Source organism: Aquarana catesbeiana, linkage group LG01, assembly GCF_042186555.1.
Source record: "Aquarana catesbeiana isolate 2022-GZ linkage group LG01, ASM4218655v1, whole genome shotgun sequence".
In the NCBI taxonomy this organism is placed as follows: Eukaryota; Metazoa; Chordata; class Amphibia; order Anura; family Ranidae; genus Aquarana; species Aquarana catesbeiana.
This window is the reverse complement of record NC_133324.1, coordinates 91,288,421-91,315,252: the sequence shown is the minus strand read 5'-3', so window position 1 is coordinate 91,315,252 and position 26,832 is coordinate 91,288,421. Positions and strand designations below refer to the sequence as shown.

At 43.0% G+C, this 26,832-nt stretch overlaps 1 long non-coding RNA gene across 1 annotated transcript in view; it reads right to left on the bottom strand.

Moving 5' to 3' along the window:
- Positions 1 to 442: 442 nt before the first annotated feature.
- The window catches only part of LOC141148098 (uncharacterized), a 52,297-nt gene continuing 25,907 nt past the window's right edge, over positions 443 to 26,832 (bottom strand). The window contains exon 3 of the long non-coding RNA XR_012245191.1: positions 443 to 2,287. This is a non-coding gene — a long non-coding RNA (uncharacterized lncRNA). The remainder of the gene's footprint in view (positions 2,288 to 26,832) is intronic.

The following is a 26,832-nucleotide window of genomic DNA, read 5'->3' as shown; positions in this document are numbered from 1 at the left end:
CAGTAGGAGGACCACCAATAGTGCCACTGTGCGTGAGGGATTCACATAGTTTTTTATGTCTGCTTCTGGTTCTGTCCCCTGGCAGCAGGATGCTATTGCATAATGTATGTCATTTATTTTATTATTATTTATCTGTCTGTTATGTTTAATTGCATCCAAATGCAGAATAACAGGTATTTAACACAAATTATAAAAATGGATAAGTATAAAACGCATAGTGTAAACAGAATAGTTTTATTTTTCAAAATTTTGTGCAAGAATGCACCAAACATAAACATTTTTTTGGGTGAACTACACCATTTGTTGTTTTTTTTATTTTAAACAACCACACCAAAGAATAAAAAATTAACATATATCAATTTGAACAACACCAAAATAAAAGTCATACAAAAAATAAAATATATAATCATAATTATATATTATGATTTTATATTATGACGATACTAAGCTAAGCAGGGCAATAACTTCTCCGCAGGATGTGGAAACCTTGCAAAAAGACCTGAACAAATTAATGGGGTGGGCGACTACATGGCAAATGAGGTTCAATGTAGAAAAATGTAAAATAATGCATTTGGGTGGCAAAAATATGAATGCAATCTATACACTGGGGGGAGAACCTCTGGGGGAATCTAGGATGGAAAAGGACCTGGGGGTCCTAGTAGATGATAGGCTCAGCAATGGCATGCAATGCCAAGCTGCTGCTAACAAAGCAAACAGAATATTGGCATGCATTAAAAGGGGGATCAACGCCAGAGATAAAACGATAATTCTCCCACTCTACAAGACTCTGGTCCGGCCGCACCTGGAGTATGATGTCCAGTTCTGGGCACCAGTCCTCAGGAAGGATGTACTGGAAATGGAGCGAGTACAAAGAAGGGCAACAAAGCTAATAAAGGGTCTGGAGGATCTTAGTTATGAGGAAAGGTTGCGAGCACTGAACTTATTCTCTCTGGAGAAGAGACGCTTGAGAGGGGATATGATTTCAATATGCAAATACTGTACTGGTGACCCCACAATAGGGATAAAACTTTTTCGCAGAAGAGAGTTTAATAAGACTCGTGGCCACTCATTACAATTAGAAGAAAAGAGGTTTACCTTAAACTACGTAGAGGGTTCTTTACTGTAAGAGCGGCAAGGATGTGGAATTCCCTTCCACAGGCGGTGGTCTCAGCGGGGAGCATCGATAGCTTCAAGAAACTATTAGATAATCACCTGAATGACCGAAACATACAGGGATATACAATGTAATACTGACACATAATCACACACATAGGTTGGACTTGATGGACTTGTGTCTTTTTTCAACCTCACCTACTATGTAACTATGTAATATAATCTTTTTTAACAGCGGAATCTTTTTTGCAAGAAGGCAAAAAAAAAAAAAAAATTTCCATGAACTCCAACATTTTTGGGTTGTTGTTTTGGCCACCACAAGAAAAAAACATAAATGAACAAGTCTCAAAACAACAGCAAAAATAATATAAACTTACAATTGCTGGTATGTTGGGGTTTCAGTGGTCCCGGAAACTGAACTATTGGTTGGTCCAGGGCAATCCACTGATGGTCCTGGGTACTATTTCCTTTCAAGAAAAGGCGGAACTGGACTGGGTGTAGGCTGCCTAAGTTGGTGAGGGGTCGGGGGCCAAGGGTAGAGGTAGTGGAGGCAGGAATTGGATGCAACATGCGTGGCCTTGAGGGATTCAACATATTACCATACTGGTCACAGTATGGCCGGTTTATTGGTGGAGCATACTGTGTACTTTGTGAGGGTATTGTTGCTAAAGGGGATATTGGGGGGGGTTGCATATATGCTGAGGATGTTGTTGGCTCCTCACCCACAAAGGATTGAGCAGTTGACATCAAAGCCATCCTGAGTGCATATTTTTTCTCTTGGGGGATCTGTTTACATATGCCTAAAATTACAGTGGGAAATGCTGTGTCTTCACACTGGTTTTCAGCTATTTTAGTGGACATCTGACTGACTACACCTAAGATTTTATCCATGGGTTTCCCAGCAAAGGCCTAGAGACATTGCTAGGCCCTGGTTCTGCATCCTCCTCATTCATTGAGTTTATTGCTGACCTTGATTCATCTATGAACAGTTCCTTGTCAACATTGTCTTGGAATTGTTCTTCCTCCTCCGCAGCAGCAGCTTCCTCTGACTTATCTTCATGGGCATAAGGGGCTAATCTTTTGGAGCTGGAAGCACTCCTTCATTCTTTTAATTTTCGTAGGTATCAGTTGTAACAGTCTTTGAGACTTCTCCATCAAGTTTGTAATGAGTGCACTGCAAAATATAAAGACAATACCAAGTTCAAAAAATCATTCTTTATTAACTGCCCATAGGTCATTCATTTGCTAGGCTGCATAATTGATGTTGAAGGTGGGAAAACAACCGCTAGATATATTATCCATAACATCTGCATAATTTGTCATGTGCTGAAGGATGTCGACAGTGTCATCTTTAATATTGTTTGGACAATGGGCAAATATTATTTGGTGGCCCACACACACGCACACACAGATTTACTTTCCTGCAGCCACAGGTTGCAGGAAAGAAACTAGCTAAATTCCACCATCAACACAGATAGTGTTGACAGGGGATTCCCTCCTGCCAAACCATTGTGATCTCCCGGCGGGAGAAGCGGTACACACCAAGAAAACACAGTGCACATTGTTAACACACACCCATTGGTTGCTGAATATTTAAATAAGTGCAAGCCGCAAAGTGTTAAGCAGCATATATCAACCACTTACTTTTTGAAGACTGTTCTGTAGCTGATAAAGAGTCCCAGGTATCATATAATATGCGAGCCACTTCCAACCATGCTCTCTCCTTCTTTACATGGTCTTTGTAACATGGATCTCTGAGGTCATGTATTGCCGGACGTTGTCTGACAAGCCGAATAATTTCTTCATTGTCATGAACTTGTCGCTTGTTCTTTCTAGCCCTAAGCATGATTCCTGCTGTCTTCCATACTCTAGTACATCAATATAGGAAGTGATGTATTTGGGAGGAGCACAGATCATGTGCTTCCGTGGAAGTCGCAACAAAGTCGCGGTGTCAGACATGTACACGCGACTGCATTGCAACTTAATTCCTTTCTATGGAGAACAAGTCGCACCGAAGACGGAACAAAGTATTGCAAGAACCTTTTTTGGAGTCGCTGCGACTTGAGTCGCACCAATTAGAACGGGGACCTTTGAAATACATGGGTTTTGACTTGTCATGCGACTTCACATGTATCAAGTCGCACAACAACTCGCAGTAGTGGAAATAGAGCCTAAGTGTTTGATCACAATTACTAGTAGCACATTGCTACATTGTTGGTAATACATAATATATAATATCTTTTTTCAGATCACCTTATTTCACATTAATTTTTTTGGTTGCGCATTTTTTTCTTTATACATTTCTACGAGCTGGATATTCAGTTTTTTTTAGATGCTGCACCTTTTTTGTTTAAATATTCATTTTTGTATATTAGTATCAATTTTTTCATATACACTGCTCAGGTTTAGCATAGATTGTCTCCTTTATCTATCATGTATTAGTGTCACTGGTTCCCAAAAAAGTGTAAGTTAGTGTCCAATTTGTCTGCGGCAATATTGCAGTATATAAGTTGCTGATCGCCGCCATTACTAGTAAAAAAAAACCCATAAATATATACCATAGTTTGTAGACGCTATAACTTTTGCGCAAATTAATGAATGTACACTTATTGGGATTTTTTTTTTTTTTTTTTTAACAAATTCGATTTTTGATTTTTTATCTTTAATTGGACATGTTTTATAGCAAAAATATTTTTTTTTAATTTTTATTTAAAAATTGACAGTCGTTTTTTTTTTGTTTATCGCACAAAAAATAAAAACCACAGAGGTGATCAAATACCACCAAAAGAAAGCTCTATTTGTGGGGAAAAAAATGACATATTTTTTATTTGGGTACAGCGTTGCATGACCGCGCAATTGTCCTGATTGGCTGAGAGGAGGATCAGTGTGTCAATAGTGAATATTAATTCGCTATTGCCATACAAGTACCTTTAACTTTTTGTTTAGATCAAATTTATTGCCATTACAAGGGATGAACAACATCCCTTGTAATAGAATCGGCCATGACAGGTCCTCTTTATGGAAAGATCTGAGGTCTATTAAACCCCAAATCTCTCCTCCGGCCTCCAAAGCATCTGATCAAACCAAGGTTGGTTCAGATGCTTTCACAAGCCGGTAATGGCTTGTTTACATCGACTGAAACCAGAAGTGATGAAATCCTCGACAACTTCTGTTTCTGACGTCATACAGTGGAAGGAACAACATAAGTTCCTCTCTCTGTTTCACAGGAAGCGGATACCACCTGAAGCTTCAACCATGATCCCAGTATAGCCACTTAGGCTGTTTATAAATGGCCTAAGAATGGGAAGTGCTTAAAACATATTTGTAATAACTTACATACCACCTATACAGGGATGCTACAAATGTAAGCTGAAAATAGATATACACTCAACATAGTTGTTTATTAACTTCTCCTCAGGCAATGTAGAAGGCAGAAAATGATTACTGGTATGCGGATGGAGGCCTTATAGAATTGTTTGTGCGTACACTTCAGGTTTAAGGAAACAAAACTGTAGTAAAAATGGCATTTTAGTTTTTAAAAAGTTTGGTTTAAAACTGATGTTTGTATGAATACTTTACCCATACACAGTTCCTTATAAGTCATATTTTTGTGAAGGCGTGTCATTCAAATGGTGACACACATGCCTGTACCGGTCTCCACTAATCAAACATTAATGTCACCTCTCTTCCAGCGACTAATCCCACGGTTGCTATGGTCTACAGGAAATGGCCTCTCCACTCTCCAACCACTGTACTTGCTCTTATTCCTCCGAGGTACCTCATACATCTCTCCCATGACTCCAGGCTGGGTCCCTAGGCACTCTGTGCCACAGCCAGGTCGGGTCCCAAAAGCGGGGAGCCATCTGCTAGTGGAGGTGCCAAGCAGCTAACCCTCCCCCCCACTACCAGAGTGACTGTCACCTTTACCACGTCACCCATCTCCTGGCTGGTTGGATGCCTTGCATGTGACACAGATACTGTAGTCCTGCTTCCTCTGGACAGTACTCTGTGTGTTAGACCCATGTATCATATCTTCCTCTAACTCAGTCCCCTTGTTGTGTTGCAAGCCTTGTTCTTTGGATACACTGTGCATGAACCCCTTTAAGAGACTTTAGACCAAGCAAAGCAAGTAAACAAATGATATCCTTTACTGAGATAGTTAACAGTACAGTTCTCAAGAACTTTCTCAACACAGTTCCTATACAGAGCTCTTCTAGTGCCCCGTAAAGTGTGCATACTTTAGGCGAAGTCCATAAAACCATCCATTTTAAGGGAAAAAAAGTCTATTCAGGCAAATAATCCAAAAAGGCAGTACAAGCCCATGCAGTGGCATTAATCCATGCAGGCAGTAAGTCTGATATTGGCAGCATAAATTCAAAGGGGTCTCTAGGCTCCAGACCCTATCAGGGACCCTGACTGGGCTCCCCCCTCCAAAAGGGGGTCATCCCTCTAGCAGAGTATTAGGCTACATTTTGGCATTATTTTCCCAGGAACTTGACCCAGGGGCTTGGAGTCAGCCCCTTTTATGTTGGTTGACCTGTAGGGGGCAGCAACCTTGCTTAAAATGGAGTGAAAAACGTTATAATTAAGGAAGAGCTCCGGCGTGTTCGCACACCCCATGTGCAGAGCCTGCCAGGAAGTCGGCACTGCGCTGCGCTAATCACGGGCAGTGACACATTTCCCGATGTGCGTCTGCAGAGATCGGGAAATGTCTCACTGCCTGTGATTGGCGCAACACAGTGTCGACTTCCTGGCGGGCTCCGCATGTGGGGTGTGCGAACACGCCGGAGCTCATCCTTAGTTATATATATATATATATATATATATATATATATATATATATATATATATATATATATATATATAAAATATATATAAAAACCTTATAGCCTGGTGACCTTTATTTCGCAGGTCAACCTGAGGACACAGTGCAACATCAAGACATTGTAACATTTTGCACCTGACTGGCTCAATTAACCTGATGGCAGAGCTCAGACAGGAAAAACAAGAACTTACACAGAAAGGCATGTTAACCCTAGGCACCTTCCTACACACACATGTGCCCAATAAACTTCATATATTAGACCCCTTTTACACTGACGTGGTTTTCAGGCAGTTTAGTGCTAAAAAATAGCGTCTGTAAAGCGAATGAAAAGCGTCTCCCATTCATTTCAGTATGACTTTTCAGGTGCGCTTGCAGGACGTTAGGAAAAGTCTTGCAAGCAACATCTTTGGGGTGGTTTGGGAGCGCTGTATTTAGCGGTCCCAAATCGCCCTGCCCGTTGAAATGAATGGGCAGCGCTTCCAAAGCGACTAAAAAAGCAATTCGGAAGTGCCGCAGCATGGGCGCTTTTAATCCCTTCTTTGGCGTTAAATACGCCCCGCTAGTGGCCAAAAAGCACAGCTTAAACAGCGCTAAAGCACCGCTAAAACAAACGCTAAAAACGCTAAAACGGGGCTTTAGTGTGAAAGGGGTCTTAAGTTTGTCTTTTGTCAGATAATGCTGGAAGTTATTGGATTGACATAGTCAAGGAGTCTAGTGAAGAAACCTGAGGGATGAACCAAAGAGTCCAAATTGCATCTAAAACTAAAAATAAACATAAGATGATAGTCATCCAGTCTGGTCATTTAGCCGTTCTTTCTTGTTAACATAAGTCATGCAACACACTGCAGGTTATTTTTCTGCTTCTCCTTCTCCCAGTTTGAGCTCTGCTGTACAGGGACTGCAAGAGGTTGATGCTAGGCCATGTTCAGGTACTTACACTGTGTCTTTCCAAAAAGAAAAAAAAAAAAATTATATATATATATATATATATATATATATATATATATATATATATATATCGGACATTTCCCATCTGAACCTAAAAGATTACAAGTGCGTGCAGATATGCATGCTGAAGCACATTATTTTTGTGTACTTAAAATGTTAAATGCAAAGAGCAATGAGATGTGCTAAAAATATAAAGACTAGAGGTAAGTAACTATCAGTATATTTATGTACTTTATTTATTTTAGTTGATGGTGGCGGTTTAACCACTTGCTGACCACCCCATAGCAGATTTACTGCTACAGGGTGGCCGCGCTGCGCAGGATCACATATATATACGTGATCCTGCACTTCCACGTATCGGTCTCGAGTACGTGCCACCGGCGGCTCGCTCCTGTTGTCATTTAACACAGCGGGAGCTAATCAGCAGGCCCCACGGACCCCATGTCCGCCATTACCCGCTGATTGTTTGCTACACTGACAGAATGCCAGTCACAATGTAAACAAGGCAGATTGCCGTTCTGTCAGTACAGAAGGCATGGATACTGTGTTCCTGTAAAGCAGAAACAACAATCCATGACTTCCACTAGTAAAAGCACCTCCCCCACTACACTGAAAGATTAGCTAGGCACACAGTTAACCCTTTGATCGCCCATGATGTTAACCCCTTCCCAGCCAGTGTCATTAGTACAGTGATAGTGCATATTTTTGGCACTGATCACCGTATTAGTGTCACTGGTCCCCAACAAAGTGTCAAAAGTGTCAGTTAGGAGTCCAATTTGTCCTCTGCAATATCGCAGTCCCACTATAAGTTGGTGATCGCTGTCATTACTAGAAAAAAAAAAAAATATTCCATAGTTCATAGACACTATAACTTTTGCGCAAACCAATCAATATACGCTTATTGGGATTTTGTTTTACCAAACATATGTAGCAGAATACATTGATGAAGAAATTCGATTTTTCACATTTTTTATTGGATGTGTTTTAGAGCAGAAAATAAAAAATATAGAATAGTCGTTGTAAGTTTATAGCGCAAAAAATTAAAAAGCGCAGAGGGGATCAAATAGCACCAGAAGAAAGCTCTATTTGTGGCAAAAGTAGGACATAAATTTTATCTGGGTACAGCGTCGCACGGCCGCGCAATTGTTGGTTAAAGTAACACAGTGCTGTATCGCAAAAAATGGCCTGGTCAGGAAGGGGGGTAAATTTTTTGGCGGTCTAGTGGTTAATATAGGGAGTTTGGGTGAGAGGTCTGCTTTAATATTGTATTAATGATTATAGAGCTGGGTTAATATTTGTCTTTTATATCATGTTTGACATCAGTATGACTATATTTAGCAGTGATTGTTACTACTTCTGAATTATGTGTTTTTGTTTGCTTAGAATATTTGCCTAAGCTCCTGGGGAAGCGGTGACGCGCGCAACAAGTAGAGCAATATTATACTACATCTACCTACACCAAGCCCGATTGGACACTGGCTATCGTTTAGCAGGAATGGGTTTTGGTGGGTATGGTGGTGTTACATACAGTATACTCTTTAGGCAGTATGAGTTTTGTGTAATTTGTATGTATATATTTTAACCATTTTTGTAATAAAATATAATAATCTTTTATCGAACCTTGTGCACTTGTGCCTATAAAGTCCATGATATTGTCCATTCATAGTCTTCTAATGTAGTTAGGACGTGGCACCTTTCCTACTATTTTTGTATCCACAGTTCCATCCTGTTGTGATACAAGTAATTTAATGTCTTTTATATCAGCCTTTGAGTTCAGCTTTAAATAAACAGCACAATTCACAGAGGAACAAATAATTTCCATCCAGAGCAATATCAGGCAGATCCAAAATGATCATGGCAATTGAAGAATAGTAAGTACAGGTAGTCTCCGGGTTACGAACAAGATAGGTTCTGTATGTTTGTTCTTAAAGGGATAGTTCACCTTTACCACAGATAAGGGGCATCTGTAGAAAAAAACAGAATAAAAAAGAAGGCACCTCTAAGTGGAGCAGCATTAAGACTTTTAATTTGCCAAATGATTAAAAATACTTACTAGAGGTAGAAGTTAAAAACTCATCATGTGTATGAAAGAGTCCAGCTTGGGGTGGTAGTCCTTGGATGAACAGGTCCGCAGTAGGTTTTGTTGATCCTGACTGTCCAGCAGACACTTCCGGCCCGTGCAGTTCACGCTGGCTTCGGGCACACTTCCGGAGACGTCACTTACGAGTCCAGTGTCCTTTGGTGGTATACTCCAACACAGCCATCTCTCCTGGTTTCTGATCACGCGGTTTCCCTCTGCTGGACAGTCGGTCCTTAGCAAAGTCCTGGGAGTATTCCAGTCAGGCTTTTGTAAATGGCCTACACCTATGTCCCGGTATTATTCATCTCTAGTCAGAGCTGCATACCTGCATAGGCAGATTTTTTGGTAAAGGTAAACTATCCTTTTAGGTTGAATTTGTATATAAGTTGGAATAGGTAAATTTTTTAAGTGTATCTCCAGCCAAAAAATAATTTTTAAGTTTTGGATAGCATAGGGAAGGGTTAACACCCCTGTATTGTTCGTTTTGCTGTCTGTGCCCCTGTTCAGAAGATTTCATCTCACTTTCTGTCCCTGTGACAATTGGATTTTGAAAATGTTGGGTTGTTGTGGAAACAAGAATTGGAGATAAAGCTTCAGTGGATACACCTTTTTCCATGATAGCTCTTAAGGGAGTGAATTTCCCTTCCTAGGGGCTGATTTCCTTTCACTTCCTGTTGTCTCCCTCCATTTGTATGTATGAGTCGTATGTACGTCGGATGTATGTAACTCAGGGACTGCCTGTACTGTATATCACCAAGCATTAGAAGACATCACGGCATCTACATCCTAATTAGCAAAAGTATAATCCAAGCATCACCAGCAAATTGCACTCTTCATGGGAGACTAGAAGTTTTCAAGCCATATTATTGACAACAAAAGAATTATAAGCGTTTAGCACACGTCAAACAATAAAGATATCTCCCCGTAAGACAGGAAGAAAGTCATCTTTACAGACAGGCATGTACTGGCCATCGGGACTATCGGGAGTTTCCCGGTGAGCCGATGGCTCTGTGTGCCGGTCTCAGTGACAGCGGATCTAGAGCGGGCAGGGACTCCCAAACCCTAATCACCAATAAGCTAATCTCCCAGCTGTTTAGAGAACAAAACTTCTGTCCCCTGTGTTAGGTGGGGGCCAGGAGACAGAAAGCGGACTATTTAATCACTTTTGGCTCTGGGCGGATTAATCCACAGTTTTTGTGTGTGTTCGCAAAATTAAAGTGGGCCAGTCTGGATGAAGTCCAGGGCCAAATTTCTGTTTAGGGTTGGAGACTGCCCAATGAGGACAAGTCTAGACTAAAGCCTAGTACACATGATTAGGAAATTGCATGAAAAATACCGCTTTTGAAGCGTTTGTACGATCAAGATGCTTGAAAAAGGAGAAAGGCTGCCATACCACTCGCAACACGAACGTTTCAGAAACGTGTCGCATGTTTGCGATGTCACAGCCCCACGCCGCACGGGGATCTGACACTGCACGGCTGTTCTCCACTCTGCAGTGGTTACTAGTGAGGAGAAGTAAGGAATAGATCTGATGTCCCAGCAGGTCTTCAACTATACTAGGGAGAAGTGGACCTCTCCGTGACCTGATCATCTACCCTGACCCTGCTCCTGGATGGTATCCAGCTCACCCATTTGCAACATTGCTTTCTCTCATGTGAGTTGATATTGCTTTCTTCTATTAAAGTGTTTACTACCTATTCAGAGGCGCCTCTCTCCTTGTTACATAGTTACATAGTAGGTGAGGTTGAAAAAAGACACAAGTCCATCAAGTCCAACCTATGTGTGTGATTATAGGTCAGTATTACATTGTATATCCCTGTATGTTGCGGTTGTTCAGGTGCTTATCTAATATTTTTTTTTAAACTATCGATGTCCCCCACTGAAACCACCACCTGTGGAAGGGAATTCCACATCCTCTTACAGTAAAGAACCCTCAACGCAATTTAAAGTTAAACCTCTTTTCTTCTAATTTTAGTGAATGGCCACGTGTCCTATTAAACTCCCTTCCGCAAGAAAGTTTTATCCCTATTGTGGAGTCACCAGTATGGTATTTGTAAATTCAAATCATATCCCCTCTTCTCCAGAGAGAATAAGTTCAGTGCTCGTAACCTTCCTCCATAACTAATATCCTCCAGACCATTTATTAGCTTTGTTGCCCTACTTTGTACTCGCTCCATTTCCAGTATACTTTCCTGAAGACTGGTGCCCAGAACTGGACAGCATACTCCAGGTGAGGCCGAGCCAGAATCATGTAGAGTGGAAGAATTATATCTTTATCCCTGGAGTTAATCCCCTTTTTAATGCATGCCAATATTATGTTTATTTTGTTAGCAGCAGTTTGGCATTGCATGCTATTGCTGAGCCTATCATCTACTAGGACCCCCAGGTTCTTTTCCATCCTAGATTCCCCCAGAAGTTCACCTCCTAGTGAGTAGATTGCATTCATATTTTTGCCACCCAAATGCATTATTTACATTTTTTAAACTTCCTTTGCCATGTAGTTGCCCACCCCATTCGTTTGTTCAGATCTTCATGCAAGGTTTCCACATCCTGCTGAGAAGTTAATGCCCTGCTTAGCTTAGTGTCGTCCACAAATACAGAGAGAGAGAGAGAGCTGCTTACCCCATCCTCCAGGTCGTTTATGAACAAATTAAACAGGATCAGTCCCAGCACAGAACCCTGGGGAACCCCATTTCCCACCCCTTACCATTCAGAGTATTCCCCATTTATCAGCAACCTCTGAACTTGTAGCCAGTTTTCAATACATGTACTCACCCTTTGGTCCATGCCAACGGACCTTACTTTGTACAGTAAACGTTTATAGGGGAACTGTTTCAAATGCCCAGATACACCACGTCCACGGGCCTTCCTTTATCTAGATGGCAGCTCACCTCCTCATAGAAGACCAATAGATTGGTTTGGCAAGAATGATTCTTCATGAATCCATGCTGATTACTGCTAATGATACAGTTTTCATTACTAAAATCTTGTATATAGTCCCTTATCATCCACTCCAAGAGCTTACATACTATGCAGAGACGTGTGATGCCCAAGTGCATGGGTTCACCTTCACTGACAGACTCGGTACCAGGAGGCATGGGAGGTGAGGGAGGCAAGGGTGGGAATGCAAAGCTGGGAGCCAAAGGTACAGGAGGCTTCCGCAAGCACTTTTCAAAGGAAGGTCTCTCTCGGAGTCTGGAGTCAAAAAGCATGGCAAAAAAGATCAATCTCTCCAGCTAAGTGGATTTGTCTCGGGCTGCTATCTCATCTTTAATGTTATCCGAGACCGTGAGAAAAAGCATCCACGAGGGCCTCATTGTTTCACGCAGCCTCCGCTGCCAGGGTACGGAAGTCAATGGCATAATCGGCAACAGGTCTCGTACCGTGTTTGATGGACATCAGTCTTTTGGCAGCAGAAACGGAACGTGTGGGAACGTCAAATACCCTTTTAAAGGAAGCCACAAAGTCTGGGTAACTCAAGACAACAGGTTTTTGCATCTCCCATAGAGGGTTTGTCCAGTTCAAGGCTCTCTCAGAAAGCAAAGATATCACAAAACTTACTTTGCTTCTGTCCATGGGAAACGCCTGGGGCAGCATCTCAAAGTATATCTCAACCTAGTTGAGAAACCCTCTGCATTGAACTGGATCGCCCCCAAATCGCCATGCCAAACTGATCCATGCGGTGATCCTGGTCACCCAATCTGGAAAAAATATTACCAACAAGTTGATTAACTGCATCTTCTGAATTCATGGCCTTCGCCTACTGTCAGAAACCATGAATCAGACCGAGACAGAAGTACAGTTAAATCACACTTGTTTAATAATAAAAGTAAACAGAACAAACATAGTCAAAACATAGCCAAAGTTCGGTAATCGGAACGGATAGTCAGACCAGCCAGAAAGTCAGGAAGCCAGGAATCAGTGTAGTGGAGCAGCAAGCAGGATCTGGAGCCAGAAGGAATGTCAGCCATGCAAGTCTTTAACAGGAGCGCAGGAGAAAGTCTCTGTGATGTTGACCAAGGCGAAGGCAGAGATCATCTGGGCTGGACGGCTTAAGTAAGCAGGACTGATGAGCAGGATTTCATCAACAGGTGAGTCACTGTGGAGAGATAGCAGCTGGCAATTAGCTGACAGCTGAGCGGCCAGCTCAGAGAAGGAAGGGCTGAGCCCAGCCCTGACAATATACTTAAAGAATTCTTGGGGTTTTTCTTTTGCTCTCCTCCACTTTGAGTCTGTCGTGTTCTATCTTAGCCACCCTAATTGCACACTCACATATCTTGTTGCATTCTTTGTAAAGTCTGAATGCTGATGATGATCCTTCAGCCTTGTGTTTTTTGAAGGCTTTCTCCTTTGCTTTTATATTCATTTTTACATTAGAATTAAGCCATCCAGGACTTCTGTGCGCTCTTTTAAATTTATTTCCCAATGGAATGCACTGGCTAATGCACTTATTTAATATGCTCTTAAAGCAAACCCATCTCTCCTCTGTGTTCTTTGTTTCTAAGATTTTATCCCAATGAATTTCTTGTCTTACACAAGTGAGGTGAAAATAGGAATTCACCTTGCTGAGACATTGTGTTCTGATAACGGGGACTCGCTCATTGGTTTTGGCTGCTGATTGAGAAAAAAGAATTAAATTCAAAATACTAACAATAACTTACAAAGCCATCCACAACTTGACCCCCAGCTACATCACTAACCTAGTCCCAAAATACCAACCTAACTATTCTCTTCATTCCTCCCAAGACCTCCTGTTCTCTAGCTCCTCCGTCACCTCCTCCTCACCTTCAGGACTTTTACAGAGCCTCTCCCATCCTATGGAACTCTCTAACCCAATCTGTCAGATTATCTCCTACTTTGATTTTAGGCGATCCCTGAAAACCCTCCTCTTCAGAGAAGCCTATTCTGCCCACACCTAGCAACTGTACTTTTATTTTTGGGGTGGAGAGATAGATTTGTGTGTCATCAGCATAGAAATGATATTGAAAGCAGTGAGAGGCTATCAGCTGACCCAGGGAGGAGGTGTAGATTGAAAATAAAAGAGGTCCTAGAGCAGAACCTTGGGGAATCCATTGATGCTCCATCCCCGAAACTCTTCACTGGTCCCTGACATCTTTGGGTGGCCAGCTTCCGAGTCTTGATCGTAGGCTGCTGTCATTTGCCGGGCCGAGATGACATCATAACCGCATGTGTTGGAGTTCCGTCAGATTTGGCATTGAAAGGTGAAGTACGGCCAATGTTCTTTTGGCCATACTTCTCCTGTGGGTTAGAGGAATGCACTTAGTTCTGTGGTTCTGTGACCAAGATTCATCCGACAGTGAACTAAAATCTGCTGTCTGTCAAATAGCAGGTCCAGGCTCTGTAGGGAGCCTGACCAACAGCTGGATTGGCCTCTTAGCGTGCCAATGAAAGCCTGAGCCAGCTGCCAGTGGTGTCTCCAGCTTTCAAATTTAGGGGGGCACATGGGGGGACAGGGACAAATGTAGGGGGGCAACTATAAAATGCATATATATATATATATATATATATATATATATATATATATATATATATATATATATATATATATATATATATATATATATATATATATATATATATATCCTGGGGCCCTTTACTACGACCCCACAACGGCCCTTTCACATGTTCTGCAGTGAGCTCCCTTCCTACTGTATTGGGGTCCCCCAGGGTGGCAGAAAACAAGAGATATATGTCACCAGCATATCAAGAAAATATAAGGATCCAAAGCAGTGGGAGAACTATCAGGGTTGCAAAGGTTGTCTTGCCTCCGGGCCCTGGTGTTCTGCCACTGTGGGGTTCCCCAGCCTCCTCTTGCTGTCCTGCCCCTGCTATTGACAGCTCTGGTCTGGCATCTCTTGGAATTTACAGGCTGGTCCTCCTGTCCTAAGGACGGGAGAAATCAGTCTGTTTTTTCAGTAACTGAAAGTCCTGGTGGAGTCCTTCCTGCAACTCGCTCTTCTCCCTGCCAATGAGGATGCAGGTGAAGGAGCAGATCAGGCGGCCGTGGTTGTGTGAACGCTCGCATTATGCAGTGTCAGCGAGCAGGGGAGGGGGGAGGAATCACCCGCAGGAGCTGACTGGGGACTCTCTCCCTCTTAGACATTGATTTTTTGTAAAAAAAAAAAAAAAAAAAAATATTTTTTTTTGGGGGGGCACATGGTGGGGCACAGCATAATGTTGGGGGGGTCATGGCCCCCTCTGGCCCCCCCCTAGGGTCGCCATTGCCAGCTGCACCCACCCCCTCCACAGCCCGATGCTCTGTGCCCAGAGCGAGCCTGAGAGCTGAGTGATCAGTGGTCTTTGATCACTCAGTTCTTGGTGTAGAGCTGGGGGCAGCTGCAGCTTGGTTCTGTGCTGCAATCATATAGGTTAATATAAATGCTTGTTTTTTTTTATCCCGCACTTCTCTTTTAAAGCTCAACTTAGGGCTCACCTTTGCTGGCTCTTGGTTCTCTCCGCAGGCCCCATGCTGTATTTTCTCGTTTTTATATGTTTTTGATATATACTGTATGAATGTTTTATTTGATTAATTGTTAGGAACTTATGCACTTTCTATTGATAGCACAACACGTTTTTCAGTAATATGAATGTGTATAATGTTTAAGTGAACATTCTGTGAGTGCAGCTGTCACTGAGAAATTATTACTTTTTACTATTTGGTGACACTTTTTGCGCAACTTATTTATTGTCAGTTTGATTTTTTTGTCTCCTACCTTACACTGTGCAGCAGAGTGGGGAGCGAGAGTTGTCACAGTACTGGGTGGAGGGCGGGAGCAGGAGTTAACTTTTCACACGAACAAGCTGGTGATTGGTTTCTAGGACTGCCCAGCTTCCTAGCAACCAATTACCTGCTGGCTGATGTGAACAGTTAACTCCGGCAGCTCCCACCCTCCATCCAGTACTATGATATGTCCCGCTCTGCAGTGAAGTGGGGGGGGAAGGCTGAGGGTGGAAGGACCAGTAATGCTAATCCTGATCTACCTGTTGGCTACCTGCTGTCGATTGGCAGATCAGGATGCCAATCCCCGCTCTAGAAGCTGGAAATCACTGTTGTAGGCACTGCTACTCATGTGATCTCCACTAGATTCTCAGTTCTGCATGGATTGGCTGCTCTGCTGCATTGTAAATACAGTAGTTGGGTGCGCAGAACAGACGCCATTCCGGGAATGCTTTGCATTTTCTCAACAAATGCAAAGCATTCTCTGATTGATTGAGGTGCAGTGTGTGACATCACCATCCCGTATCTCCATCTCATCCAATCAGAGGACACTTTTTATGCTATGAGAAAATGCAAAGTGATCTCTAAACGGTGCCCATACTAAGCGGCCAACCTCCTGTGTTATCAAAGCATTAGGGCTGCTGCCCTGGAAGGAAGTGGATGTCACTGGAGTAGTGGTGTCTACTACAGTGATTTCCAACTTCTACATTGATCCCAAAAGTATGGTTTATGCATACTTACATTGGTACAAGTTATGCCGCGTACACCCGGTCGGACTTTTCGACAACAAAGGTCTGGCGATCTTTCCGACAGAGTTACGAGGGGCTTTCGACTGACTTTCTAATGACCGGACTTGCCCACACACGATCACACCAAAGTCCGACAGATTTATACATGATGACGTACGACTGGACTAAAATAAGGAAGCCAGTAACCAATAGCTGCCCTAGCATCGGTTTTTGTCAGTCGAACTAGCATACAGACGAGTGGATTTTTCGACCGGACTCGAGTCCGTCTGAAAGATTTGAAGCATGTTCCAAATCTAGGGTCCGTCAGGTTTTTCGACCGAAAAAGTCAGTTGCAGGTCCAATGAAGCCCACACACGGTTGAATTGTCCGCCGGACTCGGTCTGTCGGACCAGTCCGGTCGAAAAATCCGCTCGTGTGTACGCGGCATTAGACTAATGTAACAATGTAAAAAATGCCATACCTGGAATTCATCTTTAAAAAATAAATCTTCCAATTGGGCTTTAAATATGAGATCATAAGCAGAATACACTTGTTTGTTTCCTAAGCGGTATACAAAATGAGGTCATAATCAGTAGTGCAGTAAAAGTGGCTGTAATAATACTGGTTGTTACATACAACACTACCCTTCTTTTCTCCAGTTGTATAGATCAGCCTTTTTCAATCAGGGTGTCTTGAGGCCTCTTCAGGGGCCTTGGCAAACTACCTAAAAATTGATCAAAAATTGTATACAAGCCAACAGGTGGATGAAGCCTGCCTTTTAGTTACACAAAGCCACGGGTTTTCACTATGCACCATTACGACTTTCTGGCTTTTCTAACAACCAATGAAATCATCAGTTAATAAGAAGGATGTCTGTTGCCTCCACAGCATCATTGTTTGACCCTCCTGTGCCCCTCTCCCTCAGCGTTGGGGTAACATTAGCTGACTGATGGAGAGAAATTGAGGGAGAAGAGAAACATTGGAATACTAGTCAGTACCAGTGTGCAAAAGTGTATTTGCTTTGGAAGAATAAATCACCTCTAACACTGGGTGTCCTATGTGTGGATGATGTTGCATTGTGTAAAGCTGTTAAATTATTTTTTTACATTTTAGAATGGGGTGCCTCAAGATTGCCCATCATTTGTAAAGGGTGCCTTGCCTGAAAAAAGGTTGAAAAACACTGATATAGATTACCCAATTTATTACACAAACTGCCTTATGGCGAACTCAATTAAAGTGTTTGTAAAGGCAGAAGGTTTTTTACCTTACTTTATTTTTTGCCAATGCTCTCCCGGGGCTCTTGCTCCGGATTGGCTCAGATACAGCAGCCATTGGCTCCTGCTGCTGTCAATCAGAGCCAGTGGGGAGGGAGCAGGGGGCAGGGCCAAGCCTCACTCTGTGTGTCTTATGGACACTTAAAGCAGGGCCCTAGCGTGAGAACGCAAGAGTACCCCATAGCAAGCGGCTTGCTATGGGGGGCACTTGGCAGGGATGGGGGGGTTGAGTCATAAGGATGGATCAAGGCTGCTCTGTGCAAAATTTTTACACAGAGCAGGTAAGTATAACATGTTTGTTATTTTAAGAAAAAAAAAATCACCTTACCTTGCATTGTACAGAGGTAATCATGAAACTGTCTATGACTGCCAATAACATTTGCCTGTCATAGTTGCAGAGTTTTGAAGTATCAATCCTTAATTAAGTGTGGCTCAGGGTCATAAACACTTACATTGTAATAGTTCATCATAGGATTGAATATTATCACTGCAACATGTAATTACATGTGGTAAACCATTAAATGTAATTTACATGCTTCACCAAATCAGCACTGCTAGAGAAGCTTCCGAATACAAGCAAGGATCATTGGGTCTGCCTTTTACATCTTGTATATTAACGCTCTATGCACAAGACGTTTACAGCATCATGCTGTCTCTGGAATACTTTCCTCTGAAGGAGGCACAAGTGGTTCTGATCAATACTCACTAACCAAGGACAGAAAGAAACAAGAGGCTCTGTTCTCAAAGATCCCACCTTATTTTTTTTTTTTTTTTAAATAGTTATTTCCTATTGAGTCCAAAGAGATTTGAAATTTATAATCACATGACTATAAGTAAAGATTTTTATCTTTGGGCTTTGCAAATTTATCTCAAGGTGGTGTTTACTGCAGATGATATAGTCCATATTCCCATCGCACACGTTCCCGGAATGAGCTCTTTAAGGTACTGGGTGCTGTAGTGACCGCAAGCTGGATACTGAAACCTGTGCGATAAGCAGATGTTCGCCAGCACACCAAGCATCATCGATTTTGTCAAAACGATTTTTATTCAAGAAAGATCACATCACAAAATGGTATAGTGCTATACCACTAGATCACTATACTATTTTGTGATGTGATCTTCCTTGAATAAAAACCGTTTGGACGAAATTGATGATCCTTGATGTGCTGGCGAACATCTACTTACTGCAGATCACAGACACAAGGAAAACCAAGTTCCTTTTCTTTTCTTTTTTTCCTCTTTCTCTAATAAATCATACCCGTGTAAAAGTGAGACACGAAGGGGAAAAATATACATGAACGGTAGAATTGATAAATTAAAGAGAAAGGGGAAATACCCCCCTTTTTTATTTTAGTTTAAATAATGGCCTTATGTATATCTGCTGAAAATAGAATTGATTTGTGTTAAGATATACTTTGTGATATGCATGCAACCAAAATGTGTTTGTCTATATGTATAAAAATTGTTGAAAAAATAAAATACAGAATTTAAAAAAAAAAAAAGTTCCTTATAGGCTGCTTCTGCAAAAAGGAACTTAACGAATAAAGTAAACACTAACATGCAGCCTCTGGCTAAAGGCTGGTACACACAATCCGAAAATCAGAAGCAAAAATTTGTCTGAAGAACGATCTGCCGATCTTCGGATTGTTAGTATAGTGCTTTCGACAGCCAATTCTGATTTTTCGTCCAACAAAAGCTGGATGTGCAGACTATAAAATTTTTCTCGGATGTGAACTCAACGTCCGATTGTCGTTTAATTAGTACGGTTTTCGTCCGAAAAAAATCGTAAGAGCGAGACTACGCATGCTCAGAAACAAAAGAACACATACAAAACCATTCAACACATTATGTCACTTCTGAAGTTGAATTGTGTCATATGAGAATTTTTGTATGGTGAGTAACCTCTTCACTTTCGACATGAGACTAGCATGAAACAAAAAACAGATGACCGTTTGTCCGAAAATCTGATCGTGTGTACGAGGCTTTAGTGAGTAGAAGTCTTAGGCCCTTTTCACACTGCACCTCCGTGGGATGGAATCCACTTGCTCAGTGGGGGATCGCTCCGTTGACAGGTGCAGAGCAGAGACAGACCCAGTCCCACTCTCCCCTATGGGGAAATCAGGTGAAAACAGCCTGTCTGTTTTCATCCAATCATATCCGATCCGCCAGATGGATGGAAAATAGGGTCACCATCCGTCTGGATAGCGGAGGATGCCTGCTCTGCTCCATGGGGTGAATGGAGGGTCCAATCAGGGCCGCCTGAAAAACTGACAGGCGGACCTGATTGGATCACCCGTGTGAAAGGGCCCAAAGACTCTCTGAAGAAACCAGCGCTCTCACTGGGTGGAGGCCCCAGGCCTGCTGATACAATGCAAAGAAAGCAGCCAAACTACACACAATTATTTACGCATAAATAATTGTGAAATGTAATACATTTTAAAAAATCATGCATATATTCCCTTACATGAAACAAAATAGAGTGAAAATTGCAGAGCGGATGCGGACACAGACTGTTCTCCTTTATGGGCAGCTGGATGTAAACAGACTGCCTGTCCGTTTACACCGACTGCCATCTGATCTGATCCGCTGGACGGAAGGGGAATGGATCCCCATCCATGTCTTTTTGTTGGTTCGAATCACATATGATGTAGGCTGGTGTAAACAGACATATGTTTGTTTACACCCACTGCTCCATAGAGACAAATGGAGGTTCTGATTGGGTCCGCCTAAAAAACGGACAGATCTGATCGGAAATTACATGTGAAAGGGGCCTTAGGCTCTACTGTACTTGAATTTACACAGTCCTATTAGGACCCCATTCCATGCAGCAGTACAATGTGGTCTTTATTGGTTTCTTCTAAAAACGCTGCATAACTATGTGCAAATCTGTAAAAAAAAAAAGTGTTTCCTGCTGGGTTATTAATACATGTCCTGTGTCATCCTTTGTCAATGAACAGCTTTGTATTAAAATTACTGAGTTAGAATGCTCTGACTCTTAAAACCCCCGTGCCGCCCAATGCAGTGTAGGGTGTTGATCAATAAGAGCAAAAGGTCAGCTCAATATTAGAAAATTGGAGGCTTAATTACAAGACAATCCACTCTTATATACGTTCAAATGAAAAGTCCACTGAGGCTACAGCTCACCATACACATTCTAATATACGAGAGGAGAGTTGGGGATTGTGATTCACATACAGGGCTAAGTATCAGCACAGATGGCATGAAGTGATCTAACTTGGCTGTTAATTGCACTGCTTGTGAGTTAAATATCTTTTAGATATAGAATATATCAAATTGTGCCACACAGTACTCAACCACAGTGTTCTAATATGACTATAGGCATAAATAATTGTGAAATGTAATACCTTTCAAAAATCATACATATATTCCCTTACGTGAAACAAAACAGAATGAACATTTATAAAAACAAAGACTCCATGTGTATATCCTTTAAATCTTTACAGTGCCTCTAAAGGATGGAGAAAACAAGGAAAACATCAAAAATTGTCTGTGTCCCCAATATTTACATGTGTACCACTGTGAACTTTTCCCATTACATGAGACAAAATAAAGTGAATATTTTAAAAACCAAGATCTGTTTATCCTTTAAATCCTCACACTGTGCCTTTAAAAGAATGAGAGAACTGTCCAAAAGTATCCGTGTGTACTCAATTTGTCCATGTGTACCACTCTAAACTTTTCTCATTTCATGTGTTTTCAAGGTGTATCAATAAGACTTCTTGAGCTTTCTCGCTTCAATATCTTCACACTTGCACTTGTGACTTTAAATCAGGGGGTGGGCAACCTTTGAGAGATGGAGAATTCAGTATTGTGGGAGCTTGTTCCGCCACCACGTCTCTAAAATGCTGGTGGTGATTCTGCCACAGCTCTCTCCTCCATCCCCTCCTCTTCTTCTTCCTCTATGGCCTCTTCTGCAGATTTGTCTGTAAGCGTTCAAGGGGCTACGCAAGCAGTCAGGCAAAAAGATGCCATGCGGTGCTTGAGTTTGTCTGCTTAGGGGACAGGAGCCACATTGGGGCAGAGATTCTGTCAGCTCTGCAGGGGCAGGCTCAGAGGTGGTTGACACCACCCCAGCTTCAGCCAGGAATGGTTGTATGCGACGATGGCAGCAACCTTCTCTCCGCCCTCCGACAGGGACACTTGACCCATGTTCAATGTTTGGCACCCATCTTGAATTTGGTGGTGCAGCGGTTTTTGAGCAGTTACCCAGGCTTACAGGATCTCCTGAGGGGGGCCAGAAAAGTCTGTGGTCATTTCCGCCGGTCATACAATGCCAGTGCTCGGCTGGCTGACATTCAAAGGGAATGTAACCTGCCCACCAACCGCTTCATTTGTGACATGCCCACCAGGTGGAACTCAACGTTGGCAATGCTGCAGCGGCTGCACATGCAGCAGAGGGCCATCAATGAGTACCTGTGCGAGTATGGCACCAGGACAGGGTCAGGGGAGCTTGGCTTCTTTTCACCACGCCAGTGGCTACTGATCAAGGATGCAAGCACTGTCCTGTCACCATTTGAGCAGGCCACAGGGATGGTGAGCAGCGACAATGCATGCATCAGTGACACTGTCCCTCTAGTCTTCCTGTTGGAGCACATGCTTCGAGGAATAATGGATAGGGCACTTGAGGCAGAACAGCGGGAGGAAGAGGAGGACTTCCTTACCTCTCAAGGCCCCCTTTATCCAGATAGCATTCCTGCGGGCCCGCCAAGCACACAGGAAGAAGAGGAGGAGGAGGATTGTGTCAGCATGGAGGTTACATTTTCCTGGTGCTGGACAACGTGTTGCTGAGGATTCGTTCAGTCACAGGAAGAGCGGTGGAGAAGGTGGCTGGCTGACCGATGCCCAGTGGCGTAGCGTGGGTTGTCAGCACCAGGGGCAAGGCAAGTAATTTGCGCCCAAGAAGAAGAACAACAATGGCGCCACTCTAAGTGCAGTATTTAAAAACGAATTTAATATATCTTTAAAATCAAGTACTCACAAGGGTACATGTAAACAGGCGTGTGGAAAATAAATTGATAATGCCGGGTGTCCCAGATAGGGTGTCCAGTCACATCGTACGGTGGCGTTCTGTTTCGTATGACAGGCTGCGCTGCTAGATGCTTGTTGTGTCCTGCCACTGGAACGCACTGTTTTCGATCCGGGGAACAGGGTCACTTCCGGGTCCGTGCAGGGATAGACTGATAGGCGACGCGTTTGCGGAGCTACGCTCCTTCCTCAGGCCTAACGTGACCTGTGATTGGTCAAAACTAATGTAGTCTAAGACGGGCCTTGATTGGAGGGGAAAAACATCTATCAAACTCAGGCATAGAGCTGTGTGCTGTAGCTACGTGCTTTGTGAGTTCTTCTGTGCCACTGACAGGTGTGGTGAGCTCATATCTTACTGTCCTCCATCCATGATTCAAAGCATATCTATTGCTTCTGCTTATGTCCTTATAGACTTTAGGTCATGACACAGGAAGGAGTTGACCAGCTGATCTCATTAGCACACACCCTGCATCATCCACCTTTAATAGTAATTTGCGCCCCCCTAACCTGGGGACTTTTAGCTTTCCCTGAGTCCCTTCAAATACAATAGTACTGACCAACCTGATTCCTATACTGACCACTACGCACTACACTGTCCACTACACTGAGAACTACACTGTCCACTACACTGACCACTATACTACACTGACCACTATACTGACCACTATACTACACTGACCACTATACTGACCACTATACTATACTGTCCACTATACTACACTGACCACTATACTACACTACACTGACCACTGTACTACACAATAATAACCACCATACTACACTGTCCACTATACTATACTACACTGTCCACTATACTACACTATACTGACCACCATACTACACTGTCCACTATACTACACTGACCACTATACTACACTGTCCACTATACTACACTGTCCACTATGCTACACTATACTGACCACCATACTACACTGACCACTATACTACACTGTCCACTATACTACACTGACCACTATACTACACTACACTGACCACCATACTACACTGTCCACTATACTACACTGACCACTATACTACACTGACCACTATACTACACTACACTGTCCACTATACTACACTGTCCACTATACTACACTATACTGACCACCATACTACACTGTCCACTATACTACACTACACTGTCCACTATACTACACTACACTGACCACCATACTACACTGTCCACTATACTACACTATAGCGACCACCATACTACACTGTTCACTATACTGACCACCATACTACACTGACCACTATACTACACTACACTGACCACCATACTATACTGTGCACTATACTACACTATACTGACCACTATACTACACTGTCCACTATACTGACCACTATACTATCCACTATACTAACCACCATACTACACTGTCCACTATACTACACTACACTGTCCACTATACTACACTACACTGACCACTATACTACACTACACTGACCACTATACTACACTGACCACCATACTACACTATACTGACCACCATACTACACTATACTGACCACCATACTACACTGTCCACTATACTACATTACACTGTGCACTATAATATACTGTCCACTACACTACACTGACCTCCATACTAAACAACACTATACTGACCACTATACTAACCACTATATATATACTACACTAACCACTATACTACACTATACTGAACACCATACTACACTACACTGACCACTATACTACACAACACTATACTGACCACCATACAACACTACACTGTCCACTATACTACACTGTCCACTATACTATACTGACCACTATATTACACTACACTGACCACTATGCTACACTACACTGTCCACTATACTACACTGACCACCATACTACACTATACTGACCACCATACTACACTGTCCACTATACTACATTACACTGTGCACTATAATATACTGTCCACTACACTACACTGACCTCCATACTAAACGACACTATACTGACCACTATACTAACCACTATACTATACTACACTAACCACTATACTGACCACTATACTACACTATACTGAACACCATACTACACTACACTGACCACTATACTACACGACACTATACTGACCACCATACAACACTACACGTCCACTAGACTACACTGTCCACCATACTACACTACACTGTCCACTATACTATACTGACCACTACACTGACCACCACACTATACTACACTGTCCACTACACTATACTGACCACTATACTGTCCACTACACTAACCACCATACTGACCACTATACTACACTACACTGACCTCCATACTAAACTACACTATACTGACCACTATTCTATACTACACTAACCACTATACTGTCCACTATACTACACTACACTGTCCAATACACTGCCCCCCATACTGACCACTACACTACACTGACCTCCATACTAAACTACACTATAATGACCACTATACTATACTACACTGACCACTATACTGTCCTGCCTACAGTCTCTCTCTCTCGCCCCCCCCCCCCCGGCCAGTAACATGACTCTCACGGGGGACTCTCACTCACCTTCTTATCCTTGCCTGCATCGATCCGGATGAGGAGGAGAAGAAGGAGAAGACAGCGGCGGCTCACATTGTATCTTCTCTCCCCTGCGCTCTGCCTGCTGCCATGTTCAGTGTCCAGCGCCCTGTGATTGGGCGTATGGGGGGTCATGTGCGGAGGCGGGCCAGCCCTACGCCTCACATGACCCCCATACACCCAATCACAGGGCGCCGGACACTTAACATGGCGGCCGGAGCGCGGGGAACACAGGAATTTGATATTAGGAGGTGGCAACCAGTGACACACACTGGCGCCCCCCTAAATGTCGCGCCCGGGGCCACGGCACCCCCTGCACACCCCACGCTACGCCACTGCCGATGCCTTTAAACAATTTTTCAGTACTCAGCGCCAAGGTCTGATCGGTTCAAGCAACCATCGTCTGCGTCTGCATTACATGGTGCAGGAATATCTAGGGGCAAGAGCAGACTTGGAGATCTTTCCAACAGAGCATCCACTGGGTTACTGGGTCTTGAGGATGGACCACTGGCCAGAACTTGCTCAATATGCAATTGAGCTATTGGCCTGTCCTGTATCCAGCACATTTAGTGCTGCTGGAGGGTTTGTAACGGATCATAGAGAGCGCCTGTCCACAGACTCCATTAATAGGCTCATATTCATAAAAATAAATCAGTCTTGGATCAGGAGCTTTTAAACACCTGATGCTGATGTAACTGATTGAATTTTGTATGGATGTGGGTGGATGTGATTGAAGGCTGCCTATGCTGCTGACTATGCTATTCCCCCTCAATCTTGATGATGCTAGCTTCCAACAATATTTTTGGTTTAGGGCAACACCACCACCACCCAAGGCCCAATTTTTCTACCCCTGTTTAACAGGGGCATGTAATTACAATTTTTGATCTAATATTTCACAGCATGGCCCGTTCCTGCGCCCAACTAGAGTATCTGTGAGGGGTTACTTTGTTGTGACACCACCACCACCACAGGCCCAATTTTTCTGCCCCTGTTTAACAGGGGCATGTAATTACAATTCTTGACATAATATTTCATATCAGGACCCGTTCCTGCACCCAACAAGCGTAACTGTGAGGGCTTACAGTGTTGTGGCACCACCACCACCAATTTTTCTTCCCCTGTTTAACAGGGGCATGTAATTACAAATCTTGATACAATATTTCACAGAAGGGCCTGTTCCTTCTCCCAACAAGATTACCTGTGAGGGCTTACAGTGTTCTGGTACCACCACCACCACCAAAGGTCAAATTTTTCTGCCCCTGTTTAACAGGGGCATGTAATTCCAAATCTTGATATAATATTTCACAGCAGGGCCCGTTCCTTCTCCCAACAAGATTAACTGTGAGGGCTTACAGTGTTCTGGTACCACCACCACCAAAGGCTCAATTTTTCTGCCCCTGTTTAACAGGGGCATGTAATTACAATTTTTGATATAGTATTTCACAGCAGGACCCGTTCCTGCACTCACCAAGAGTAAGTGTGAGGGCTTACAGTGTTCTGGTACCACCAACACCTAAGGCCTAATTTTCTGCAGAGTATATAGGGCAAGCT